General features: G+C 33.9%; 1 long non-coding RNA gene across 1 annotated transcript in view; it reads left to right on the forward strand.

Annotated features, from left to right (window-relative positions):
* The window catches only part of LOC143682718 (uncharacterized), an 86,497-nt gene that overhangs the window by 41,586 nt on the left and 30,606 nt on the right, over positions 1-14,305 (forward strand). The window contains exon 3 of the long non-coding RNA XR_013175250.1: positions 13,801-13,879. This is a non-coding gene — a long non-coding RNA (uncharacterized LOC143682718). The remainder of the gene's footprint in view (positions 1-13,800; positions 13,880-14,305) is intronic.

Here is a 14,305-nt window from a genome sequence, read left to right on the forward strand (position 1 = left end):
GCAAGCAAATTTGTAAAGAATGAAAGGGATAGAGATGCAAAATTAAGGCGAAAATAAAGCAAATATCACAGAGTGTTCAACTTGAAAATTATTGTACAAAAATTTAGAAAAATAAATTATGGGTATAGGTATTCCTATATTTACTGCTTGGCTTTTATTTATTTGTTTGTTTGTTTGTTTGTTTGTTTGCATCGGAAGGCACCGGGAAATGAACCCAGGTCTCCGGCATGGCAGGTGAGAACTCTGCCTGCTGAGTCACTGTAGCCCGCCCAGCACCTGGTTTATTTTTAAATTTAGAGTTCATACAATAAAGTCTGAAGATCTAAGAAATATAATATGCATTTGCCATATTAAATACAGCACCAGATAATGCTATTTCATGGATGAGAATAGAGATCAAGTGAAAAATTGAAATGTATATCCAGCTAACATTCCATCTTTGGAGGAAATTTTGAAAACGGTGTGCACTTAATTGTATCTATTTCTTGTTTAAATGCTTTTTTGTACTTGTAGGTTAATTATATACACATTTTCATGGAAAATTTTGATAAGGCTAAGTGTTATATGGTATATGAGTATATTTTGATTCACAGTTTTGGCAAATATACTCATCGTACATGCAAGCAGAAGTACAACAATTTTAGACTGATCCATTATTAAATGCATAAACTAGAGAACAAAGCAAAAATTATTAACAATAAAGATAAAGAAATAGATATGTCTCCCATTTGTCTACAAGTCTGAGCAAAAGAACCTTCAGTCAAGCACCTTTACATTATACGATTCTCCTTCAGGATGAATACCCAGCCTCTGATATGAGAGCACACAATAAAAATTAGTCAAAAATTCTTTCAGGATTTAAATCTGAGTGGCTCACTACAAATGTCTTTCTCAGGAGTAAGTAATCATTCAGTCAGCTTATATCTTTGGCTTGGGGTCAGCATTCTCCTGATGGTCAGGAGAAAAAAACCTCCTTTTTCCCTGCCCCATTACAATGGAGAGATAATTTTCTTCTCTGTAGTCAACAAAACCATGACATATTTTTAATAGTTTGGAAAACAATACAAGAAAAATGCCCCAGTGAAACTCAGTGACAGTGTTTTCAGGACAATACCGAAAGACTGCTAATTCTCTGTGTGGAATAAAAAAATAAAAGAATTTGTGCATGGCACCACTGTATGGTGACACAAGGAAATATGAAAATTACATTTAAAGAACAATGTTTTAATATTATAAATTGAATAAAGATATTAAATACTTACAAAAAGGCACATGAATATAATAACGGCAGGCAAACATTCATCATGTTTTACTATATTTCATTCTTTACATTAGCCATTTTTAACAAAAATGAAATTTACCAAATTGATTACCTTTTTTGTAGTGTAGTATTTCTTTGAGAAGCTGATAGAAGCTACAGATTTTCATTCCCAAAATTACCATTTATATGAAGTTTTACAAACAATTTCAAGAGATTTGTGGACACCTTTTCTATCCATTTGTCTCAGTTTAGGAAATTCAGGCATACATAATTTGATTTTTGACCAGTTTGTGGTATATAGCATCTTTTGAGTTTTACATTATGCCCTTCTGCATAATATCCTTGCTTCAGCTTATGCACAGAGTCCTTCCTATGACTATTAATTTAAATATATTTGCACTCATTGTATATTTATATTTTTCCCATTTTCAGTCACTCAGTCTTCCAAATCTAATTGTCCCATCAAGCAATGCGGTCAGGAATTTGGGATACTAAAGACAGAATTTCTGGATTCCAGTCCTCATCCTTGAGGAAACATTAAATTCACATGGCCTTAGCTTCCACAACTGTAAAATGTGTTTGATATGTTTTAAATGTCAGTAATTATGTTATAGGGTTATTGCACCTGTTAAATTAGCACATATATGTAGAGCACTTAGAATAGCAATTAGTGCAGAGTAAGCAGTCAAAAATATTAGCCATTATTCTCATCATCATCATAACTAATACTAAATAACTCGATTGCCATTACCCTTGACGTTCCTTTAAAACTTAAGAATCACACTTCATACTTCAGCTTGTTCAGCCCTTGAGTCTGGGAGAACCACACTGGCATGTTTCTCACACTCTCCATATGGTCACTTTTATCCAATCTCTGAATTAACACACCCAGCCAATTCTTTCCACCGCAACTTCTGTTCTATTACAGGTTCTGTTAAGGAGTAAATTTGATTGATAGAATATTTAAATCTTACTTGAGTAAGATTTCAACTACAATGTGGTTGAAATACACTCCTTGGTGTTTTCAATTAATTGAAATTCTTTTAATCTTTAAACCTACAACATTATAGTTTTATTATACTCACAATGAATTTGCCATCATATTCCTTATATTGCCATAGGCTGATATATTTGTAAATAAATAGTATATTTTAATAATATCTCAGACTCTGTTTATCCTTCTTTCCACCTTGGGAACCATGAGAAAAAAAAACTGTGGCAAATTGTCAATTTAAAATATTGGCAAAATCACTTTGCATAGTGAATCCTGAGCAAACTCAGGGAGGATATAGCACTGAATATTTTGTGTTTGTCTCTAATAGATTAAACCACGTTATTGGTGTTAAAGATAAAATGGTTCCTATGCCAGGCATATCCACATGACCTTGTGTAAATTGCATATTCTGAAAAGCTCACTACACCATTCTGTGCAGTACTGAGCTGTAAGTAATCTTGAGTTGGCTTACATAGAAATGCCAAGTGTGTGCAGTGGATTTTCCTTCATTTTCAAATTTTTTCTCAATTTTTTTCAAGAAATGTTCTCATTTCTATGTTTAACAGCATTGTGAACATAATTAAAAGCACTGAAATATATATATCTGAATGTGATTAAAAGGGGAAATGTTAGATGGTATATATGATAACAGAATCATTAAAAAAATTTCATAGAACTGTTCTACACAAATGGTGAATCCTAAATTAAACCATAGATTATACTTAATAGTGCAATTTAAACAATTGTACAGTTATCATTAATTTAAAAAAATTCCAAACCAATGCAAGGTGTTAAAAACAGTGTGGTATGTAGGAATCTTGTATTTTATACCCACAACTATTTAAATAATAGAAAATGAAAAAAATAAAAGAACAAATCATTGTATTCATATTCATCTGCGATTAAAGTAGAATGTTTGGAAACCAAATATCCTTCATTTAAAAACTGCTATTATAGCCTTCAAACATTGATTTGATAAGTTTATGATATTATATTGTTTATAATTATATTATACTATACTGCATATATATTACATTATTGTATATATATACTATATATATATTATGTTATATTATACTGTTTTAAGTTTGCTCTAAAGAAGAGGTAGTAAGAAATATTAATATATATTAATATATAGTAAATAAATAATGTATATTATATTATTATATATGTACTATATATTATACTATATAATATTATATTATATTATGTTATATTATACTGTTTTAAATTTGCTCTGAAGAAGAGGTAGTAGTAAAGATATATTGTAAAAGTGTGAACTTCTAGAGTGTTTGTGAGTGTGTGTTTTATAATTTTTTGTGTACCTGAGTTAACAATTCCTTTAATTAATATCCATTAAATATGCTATGAACAGGTAAGTTTATACAATTAGGCTTTAGCAAAGGTCAGGATCCTACTGAGTCATTGTTTGGAAATTTATTACATTTGATATAGATGCTCCAAAATAAGTCAATCTAAGTAATTTAAAATCTAGAGCCCTGAACTGTGATCCATCTAATTGAGAATAACGTACTGTTTGTGTATGGGACTGTCCTAGCGTGGCTTGCCATATTTCCCTGGATCCCATAAATAGAGGCATGCTCAGGACCAGATGTGTCAGCCTGGTGAGGAAAAAGAAAACCACAATCCCCTAATAAATAAAGGAGTTGCTAGTAAAACCTTCCCTATTGGCCTGAGCATATGCAAATATTAATTGGGGACAGCCTAACTGAAGTGGACATGCTTTATGGTATCAAGCCCATGCCCTGGTGTTGTATTTGTCCTTGGCGGGGAAGAAGCAGGCTCCTCCACTACAGCACACACACTAGACAGGGCTGCTGCTTCAGGCAGAATGTCTCTTTGTGTTGGCTGGACCCACGGGGCTGGCTGTGGGATACTGGTACAGAGGAAGCTGATCTTCTGTGTGAGCAAATTGCTGTTCCCACCAGTGCTGGATGAATCATACTACTGCTGGTCACCCTGACATCTATGAACTGTGGAGTGGGGTTGAATCCCCTAGGATTGAGTTCCTGGTAGCAGACATTATTATGCTCTTGTTGCCCTCCCTGTACTGAGACTCCACCTGTGGAGGTAGTAACAGGTGTCTCTCTTTCTGACCAACACTATTTTGTGATCATAATCTAATACACTCCAGCAATAATCTAGTAATGATTGGACTTTATTAGAAATACCCAACCAGAACTAACCATTAAAAATGGGAAAAAGAAGATATTAATTCTTTCCAGGAATTATAAAACAGATAGGATAGGTCTGTGATACTCAGCAGAAGTATGATATATGAGATGAGTTCCAAAGTCATGCTAGTGTTCCTCTCACGATACTTTCCAAACCCTAGGAACCATGGGTAGAGCCCAAACTAGTGAGCCACAGTCTGGTTAGGTACTGGGAAAGAGGTCAGATATGGGGGCAGCTCCCAAAACAATCATTTGGAGACCTGAGTATCAGAAATGAGAGTGCTGCACATAGAGAGAGGCCCAAATATCTGCATAATGAAATCTCTGCATTTGACAGACTATTAAGCTGTGCATTCTTAGTGCAAGATTCTGCTTAGACTAACAACAAAAGCCTATGTGGACGTCTGAACTTAATGTGAGATTCCAGAAGTTGCACATTGCTGAGAGATGTTAGAATTCTGACAAGTCAGAGTGTAGAAACCTACTTGATCACTCCAGCCTCCAATCGAGACTCCAGAAAGTCATCATTTAAAAGTAAGGGATTAAACAAGACATGCTGGGATCAGTGCCATCCTATTAAATTAGCTGTCTTCTAGGGGGGAAAAAAACACATTAAAGGAATAAGACAATGCAAGACTCTCAACGATATAGCATCTACAACATTTACATCACACAAAGCCTTTACTAGATGTGAAAGACAGTGGCAAATTGTAACTTCTAACCAGAAGATGGACATCAGTAGAAACACTCAGATATATTGGAATTAGCAGATAAAAACTTTAAAATAGTTATTGTACATATATCCAAGAATTTAAATGACAAGATAGAAATAACTGTTAAGAACTGTAAACACTGTGAGATTTTACCCTACATGTAAGGTAAAAAGCTAGCCTGCTATGGTTAAATGGATGCCGTCAGAAGACATGGAACTCCTGGGACAGAGACAAAAGACTTCATTACTCATGGTACAGTAAGTAGCATAAGCTTTATGCTCCTGCCAGTTCTACTTGCCCCCAAGTCCTATGGGTGTGAAGTATAGCATTCTAGGTGGAATGCTGCATATCCATTGAGCTTGTGTCATAGCCTGGGAACCTAGAGGTTAGGACATACATCTTTCTAATAAGCTACAAGCAAGCCTGCCTGACCTTTGTACCAGAGGGAGACATTACCATCTCAGGCATGCCCACCCACTCAGTCATCAATTTTCAGGGAAAATCTCCAAAGATTTCTAGAGCCCTCTCTCTACCTAAGTCCTTATTTTCCAATTCTCTGCTCCACAAAAATCAGCTGCTCTGAGTTGTGATCACATCTATCTCACCTCAGTGGGACAAATGTGTTCTGCTCATATCTGCATCAGGACATAGCTGGGTGACCTATAAAAGATTTTCCTCTATAAGAAATCTCAATGCCCAGGTGCCGCGTCCTCTTTTTCCTCCCCGGTTTGACACGGTTCCCTGGAAGGAAGGGCCGTGGCAAGGCCTTCAACGCCCCAAAAGAGGACGAGGCATAAAATGGTGTAATAGAAAAATACTGGGATTAACGACACTAATTGTGTGTTTCTTGTTGCTGGTTGTGCTCCAAGCATTATATCAAAACGAATCAGAAAGCAAAAGAATTGGAAAAAATGATACAAATTGTACAAATTGCAAAACCTTGTTAATGACTGTTTGGAAAAAATTAGGTTGGGACGCCCCCATTAAGCAAGTCATGCTGCAGATACAGCAGGCAGAAGTGCTTTTAGAACAAGTCACAGAAAAGTACCCCATAGAAAGTAAACACTTACAATTAAAAAACCCTGCATTGAGCCATCCTAGAAATTTACTCCCGACCACGGCACCGGTCCATTGCTATAAAACAATAAAAAATCTAAGTAAACAATGTAACCTTTTAATCAAAACAAGCTAACCTTTAACCAGATTAAAATAGGTCTTGACATATTGCCTCACTTGTAGAATAATAGGAAAAGAAAGTCTAAACTCAGAAAACTACAAACACAATGTCTGCGGTTTAAGCCAATATCTTGCTGCTATTAAAATCTTGTGTAAATTTTCCTAAGAAAATCAGAACGTGTACTTTCGCTTTGCTTCCCTGAACCTGTAACTTTACCTAAAACGTAAGCCATGACACAACCATGATTCTGTGATACCTGTTTCCTTGCCAAGAATAAGGGTATAAAATCAGTTAAGCAAAAATAAATCTAAGTAACTCTTCTCAGAAAGGAATTCTCTAAGCTGTCTCTTGGTGTTCTTCTCGCGCCGATGACCCTCCACACCTTCAAGCCCGTTCCCTCTGCTGCGGCTGGACCAGCCGCACCTGAGGCACCCAGGCTCTGAAAACAATTCCCTATAGATCTCCTATAGCCCAGGATATGAAAACAATTATCTCATGTATCTTATCTAATTTTATAGTTGTTTTTAGTTGAAAGGCTATTTTATTATTGTAAAAACAAAACTGACAAGTGTTGAAGATATAAACAAAATTGTGTCTAAAGCAAAAAATACAATTTTTGTCTCTTAGGCAGGACAACAAATGTTAATATTTCCATGTATTTATAGTCTCACCTTTTATATGTCGTGTATAGTTATGGCTAATGTATATTGTATGCTTAGGTCAATGTCAGAGTTTTTGGTTAATGCTCTACATTTAGATATTTTATCACATTAAGTGAAATCATCTTTCATACCAGAGGTCAGTGGTACTAAAATTGTGTGGTTTCAAGACCTTTTTATATCCTAAAAATTTATAATCTCATGGAGCTTTGGTTTATGAGTATCACATTTATTGATATTTACTGCATTAGAAAACAAAACAAAATTTAAAATATTATTTTAATAAATAATTTCATATAAATCCACTGTACATTAAAATAAATAATAGGTTTTATATTTTCTTTTTCTTGGCATTGTTTTAAGTTTAACAAATCTCTTTTTATTTTTTCTCTCTCTCTGCATTGGCAGGCACTGGGAATTGAACCCAGGTCTCCAGCATGGCAGGTGAAAACTCTGCCTGCTGAGCCACTGTGGCCCATCTTTGGGAAACCTCTTTTATGTCTCTTTTGAATCTGTTTTATGACTCAAAGAAAATAGCTTCTGCATTCAATATTCTGCAATGATATGTGAAAAGAAAAGAAAATTTAGCCTCATACAGATTTGAAGGAAAATAATTTGAGTAGCATTTTCACGTAATTTCAGATATTCTTGTTTGATACCACACCAAAATGATGGTTCCTAAACGTTAGTTGCAAAACAACTGAAGGGCAAACGGTGATCTATATTTACAGTGGGATACTGAGTGGCTAGAAGAAATTGTGAGGCATGCAACTAGGTGAAAGGACCTTGAGGACAGAATGTTGAGTGAAATAAGCCAGAAACAAAAAGACAAGCATTATAACATCTCACTCATATGGACTAACTGTAATGTGCAAACTCTGATAATTGAACCGGAGAGCACTGGTTATCAGGGGAGGGGAAGACTTACTATAATGGTTCCTAGATTGTAAGCTCTCACAGTAGTCATATCTATTCCTGAGTTGCAATGTTTATTTCTAAATTCTGAGACGTTGAGCTGTTTGTGTACATGCAACCATTCAAGGTATCTTTCTGAGCTAGATTCAGAGTTAGAGTTCTGCAGCTCTGAAATCAGTATTACCCCATACAGCAACTGTTAAAAACACTGAAAAAGAGATTAGACTTCAATTAGAGTTATGGTTAAAGCTGATCTTGTTAGGGTTCAGTAACTCAGACTAAAGGTTAAAGGATGATATTGACTGTCTTTTAAAACATCAACTTCTATGTAAGACCAAAGAAAGAGATGTTTGCTTGGTACATTTGTATTTTCTGCAGCACACTATCTATTTTAACTTGTATGGCCAGCTTATTTGAGCACCATAATTACATGGAAACTTGAAAAATGAGTGAGATCTTCTTGATTTGTACAGGTTAGTGTGATGCTCCAGTACATGCCAGAGTAATTTGGGCAGCAAATAAGAAAGCATTTGCAAAGCCACCTTGAGGAACTTTAGAAAAAGATGGAAATATTAAACTTACCTAGCAGGGGAGTTCCACACATGCTCACACGCACTGGGGACTATCAATTTAATAGACTGCGCCCTCGATCTTCGGGCTTGTCCTTATGGAGCTTAGTCCTGCAGAGAAGAAGCTAAGCCTATTGATGAATATGCCTAACAGTCACCCCCAGAGAACTTCTTTTGTTGCACAGATGTGGCCTTTCTCTCAAAGACAACTTGTCAGGTAAACCATGGTCTTTCCCACTATGTAGGACCTAACTCCCAGGGGTATGAATTTCCCTGGCAAAATGGGACAGGACTCCTGGGGATGAGACTGGCCCTAGCATCAGGGCACTGAGAAACACTTCCTAACTGAAAGTAGGAAGAGAATAAACAAAATAAAATTTCAGTGTCTGAGAGATTTCAATTAGAGTCGGGAGATCATTCTGGAGGTGATACGTATGCATTATATAGATGGCCATTTTTAGTTTTTAGTGGATTAGAACAGACAGAAGGAAATGCCTGAAACTGTTGAATTGTAATTCAGTAGCTTTGATTCTTGAAGATGATTGTATAACTAACTATGTAGCTTTTAAGGTGTGACCATGTGATCGTGAAAACCTTGTGACTGGCATTCCTTTAACCAGTGTATGGACAAATGAGTTAAAAAATAAGGACAAAAAATAAATAAATAGTATGGAGGGGGATGTGGGATATTTTGGTGTTCTTTCTCATTTTTATTTTTATTTTTATTCCTATGTGTATATTTTTTAGAAATGAAAATATTCAAAGTTTGATTGTGGTAATGAATGCACAACTACATGATGATATTGTGAACCATTGATTGTACACTTTGGATGATTATTGATATGAAAACATACTTCAATAAAATAGCCTCAAAAAGTTGTTTGAATGTGGATATGAAACCACATTCATGGTCTTTTCATACATTGTTATGTATGAAAACTAATTTATCTTGCTATTTAAATTAATCCTTTGCCCCTGCAACTTTTAATATCATGCCTTTGTCATTTGGAAATTATATGGTCAACCAAGTTATGCAAATATTCTAATGATGGTGAATTTCATTATTCTTTACCAAACAAACTCTTTAATGTGACCACAATCTCTTCAGAAAAGTCATTAAGCATTGGGAAATTTTCAGCCTAATGATGGTGGATGCAGGGTTTCCAAAATTTTGCTTTTCTTCCAATTTTATTATTGGGAACCAAAGTTGTCAGTTCTTTTAACTTGAAGTGAAAGGCTCACTTTGTTTATTTGGGATAAATGTCTGGAAATATACAAATTTGCACAAGCATAGTTGTGTCTGTTTTCCTTTAAAGTAAAAATGTTGTTCCATGAAAAAAAAGTGGCTAGTCAAGCTTGCAAATCAAACAATTGCATGCGATTTTTCCTCAAGTCAACCATCATATTTCAGTGTGCTGCAGAATTGATGTTTATGTACTTCCCTTTTCTTCACTCAGAATGGTAAAACAGCATGAATTTAAATGTTGCAATTAAATAAAGGGAATCCTTTTTATTGCTTCAAAATAGTTATTAAGTGAAACTGGCATTTTCCACACATGTGCTTAGAGATGAAGATTAGGATTTCTGCCTTGGTGACATTATCATTTTCCTTTCAAAGTCACCAGTGTTTTTACCTATGATTGCTACTGTACTCAGTGCAAATGTCAACATGGTGAAAAAGAAGGAAAAATGTTAAACAATTTTTAAAATAAAAAATATTGTTATAAAAGGAGCTTTGAGATATCTTGAAAGGCTCTCAGAAATTTTAGATTCCATGTAGCATATCTTGAGACCCACAGCTGTAGCATAGTGTTATAATCCATATGTTAAACATGAGAAAAATAAGGTTTGGATGGGTTACTTAATTTTCCAATATCTACAGTTTTCTGATGTCCATGTTCAAGCTCTTAATAATTGTGCTCTATTGTCACAAAAATTAAAAGATTAAAATTAAAAGATGGTGAGATATATATATATATACTTGTGGAAATGCATTTAAATATGAAAGTAGACACATTGATCAATATGAATCTTATTGACATTTGTATTTTTAACGAAGAAATTTGATATAGATTGTCCACACAGTTATAATTGTACATAGCAATATAACATAATTTGAACATTTTTAAAAATCATTAAAATTATTTAAAATCCTAACTTTAAGTGGTTGCTTAATATTACAAAGACAACTCACTCCAGGTTGTTTTCAGAATTTTGTTCTTAGGTATATAAGATTTCAAGGACCAACTTTGAACATGGATCTATGACCATATTTTGTATCTCATAAAAATGAATTAATAAACATGGAATTCTTATATAAATACATTTGTACATTTTTTGGTACTTGATAATTATTGCCCAATGATTTTCCACAAATGTGCTAACTTATGTTTTCATCAAAAGTATGTTATACCCATTAGAATAGATGCTATTTAAAATGGAAAATAAGTTTTGAAGAGGATGAGGAGAAATAGGAACCCTCATTCATTACTAGTGGGAATGTAAAATGATGCAGCCACTGAGGTAGACAGTTTGGAAGTTACTCAGAAAGCTACATATGGAATGACCATATCACCCTGCAATCCCATTTCTAGGTATATACTCAAAAGAATTGAAAGCAGGGACTAGGACAGATATTTACACACTGATGTTCAAAGCAGCATTGTTCACAATTGCCAAAAGATAGAAGCAAGCCAAGTGTCCATCAATGGATGAATAGATAAACAAATGTAATATATGCAGATGACAGAATATTGTTCAACCATAAAAAGAATGAAGCACTGAAAAATGCAACAACATGGATGGAACTTGAATACATCATGTTGAGTGAAATAAGCCAGACGAAAAAGAGCAAGTATTGTATGATCACAATGATTTGAAATAATTAAAATAGCAAACGCATGGAGTTAGAATCTAGAATATAGGTTATCAGGGAATGTGGTGAGTGTAGGGAATGGGAAGTTAAGATTTAAATGATACAGTGCTCCTATTTGGAATGAAAAAAATATTTCGGTAATGGATGGTAGTGATGGCAACACAACACTGTGAACATAACTTACAGCACTGAAAAATGCATGTGAATGTGATTAAAAGGGGAGATGTTAGATCATATAAATGGTAACAAAATACAATTAATTTTTTTTTAAGTTCATGGAACTACACTATACAGTGAAGCCTGTTATTAACTATGGATGATAGTTAATAACGCAATAATAAAAATGTGCTTTTGTCAATTGTAACAGATGTTTCATACCAATACAAGGTGTTAGATAGGGTGATAGATGGTTATCCTGTATTTTAAGCTTGATTGCTTTGTAAACCCACAACGTCTCTCATAAAGAGGAAAGTTTATTACAGGAAAAAATTGTATTATATATATTTTTAAAGTGTATTTATATTATACATAAAGTATATCATCCTAACTGTTGACTCCTCATTATGGCCAACATTGAATTTTATCATTATAAAAATCATGTCCAAAGATATTATTATGACTTGTATAGGTATTTCTCTGGTTACTAATAAAAGGAAACATTTTTCCTATATTCATTGTACAATGATATATTATTTTTAAAATTTTCTAAGTTTAGCATAATAAAACATTATATGTCCAATGTATTAAATGCTTTCCTTTGCATTTTAACTTTTCTCATTGTACTTTCTGATGTAAATAAGCTTTTAATATTTGTTTTTAAATTTGGTCAAAGACTTTTACATCTATTATTCCATTCATTATTGTTATATATTTAAATAAACTTTTATAAATATAATAGGTTTAACTTCTCTATTAAGTTAATTTCAATGAAAATATAGCTATTGTATCAGGGACTTGACTTTAGGTATTTCTTAGTGGTGCTAAAGTATTATGCGTAGTATTTTTCAGGCTTTATGTTCTTAAGTTTAAAAGAAAATTGCTTCTTTAAATAATGCAGAACTTAATAAATTATTTATGAGAATTTATGTCACTATAACAGCATCGAAGATCAAAGGAACTTGGAATCCATATGAGTAAAGCAAAAAAAAAAAAAAAAGTGATGTATAATCCATTTCTCCTGCAATGCTCTTGGTTATACCATGGATTTAGTTGGGTTGCCAATAAAAATATGCTTGCTGTACTATCAGCAATGTCCTTCATGTATCGCCTGTGCTTTTACACAGAGGACATTCAAGTAAATAGAGTTATAGAATGTTAGACCTGCAAAGCACTATGAGATTATCGAGTTCAACATTCTTGTTCTATATATAAAGAACCTGTGTTCAGGGTGGGCCACGGTGGCTCAGCAGGCAAAGTTCTCACCTGCCATGCTGGAGACCTGGGTTCGGTTCCTGGTGCCTGCCTATGTGGAAAAAAATAAAATTGTGTTCATTAGAGATGATTTGACTTGCTGAAGGTAGCAGCTGGTTAGTGGTGCAGTTGAGATCAGAACAGAGGCCCTGGACCTTTGTAAAATGCACTGCCTTACTTTTCACCTATACTGTACATATCAATGGATTCTAAATTATTTTGAAAAAAGAATGAGAAAATTGTGCTTGCCTAGTTTTATAAATGAAGTAGGTAAAAAATATATAGCCACACAAAAATTAGATCAGTAGCTATTTGCATCTACTATTAGGAAGGCAAGCTGGTCCATTATCAATTTTTTAAATTTATAAATTATTTAAAATCATTTATAAATGATTTTATATACATTGTATGCTGAATTAGTGGGATTGTCCAAAGATTTAGATAAACAAATTAATATAAACCTGAAACTGTTTTCTTTGAAGATCTAATTTTATAAAATAAGCTTTACAAAAACAATTTCCTGACTTCTGGATTTGAATTTCGGTGAGCTGGATATGTCTGTTTTGCCCTCCTTCACCATTACATTTAAATATTAAAAATAAAATAAAAACAGTATAAATTTGGAGCAATGATTAAATGCACACCAGTTCCTTGTGGAAATTAACTCTAAATATGATTAATGAGACCTGGATATTTGAAAAGATTGAATCATATAATAATAGACACAAAAAAGAGAACACTTCAGTGTTTGCACTGAATAATGTCCCATTTAAGGATAAGAGTTGAAGCTGTTGAGTGTCACCTAGAATGCCTCAATGGAGTGTCCTTCCCCAAAATTACATCTCTTGCATCCATTTCAAAATGTGATGGACAATGCCTATGAATTCCTAGTATGTGAATTCAACTGTATGTAAAAGCAGAGACAGTCAGAATGTGGTTAACAGCATTTCCTGTATAATTTATTTTCCCTTTTCAACTCTAACAATGAACTATTTCAAATCATCTACATAAATATGATTTCCATTTCTTCAGGATTACCAGTAAAGCATTGAAGGAAAGACCTACTGAGCAGGAAAGAACTGGAAGCAAGCCTGAAGAATTGACATTTTTTGTAAGTAGGTGGAGTGACATTAAAGGATATCAAGTCAATATTCCATAAATAGGAAGGACAATATCTGCTGTGAGTGATAATGGTGATTGGGTATGGCATTTATGAAGACTCATTAAAGTTTAGACTAATCATCACAGGGAAATCACATTATAGCTGACTATGGAAATGCAAATGTTTTGATGACTGCAAGGAAGGGTCTATTGATGTTTGAAATTATACAATCATGGAAGGATCAAACATATGATTGCAATTCTATATCCCATAGGAACAGAGGAGAAAAAGAGCAGAATTTAATTTCACTTCAGGGTGGGCATTTTGCTGGGCTTCTGGGGTGGAGTGTAGAAGAGGAGAGGAATTCAGGATGCTGGTGCAATCATGTGCATATCAGATGACAGAGCAGAATAGAATACCTGTTGAAAATAAAGG

The sequence above is a fragment of the Tamandua tetradactyla genome, chromosome 5 (genome assembly GCF_023851605.1).
Source record: "Tamandua tetradactyla isolate mTamTet1 chromosome 5, mTamTet1.pri, whole genome shotgun sequence".
In the NCBI taxonomy this organism is placed as follows: Eukaryota; Metazoa; Chordata; class Mammalia; order Pilosa; family Myrmecophagidae; genus Tamandua; species Tamandua tetradactyla.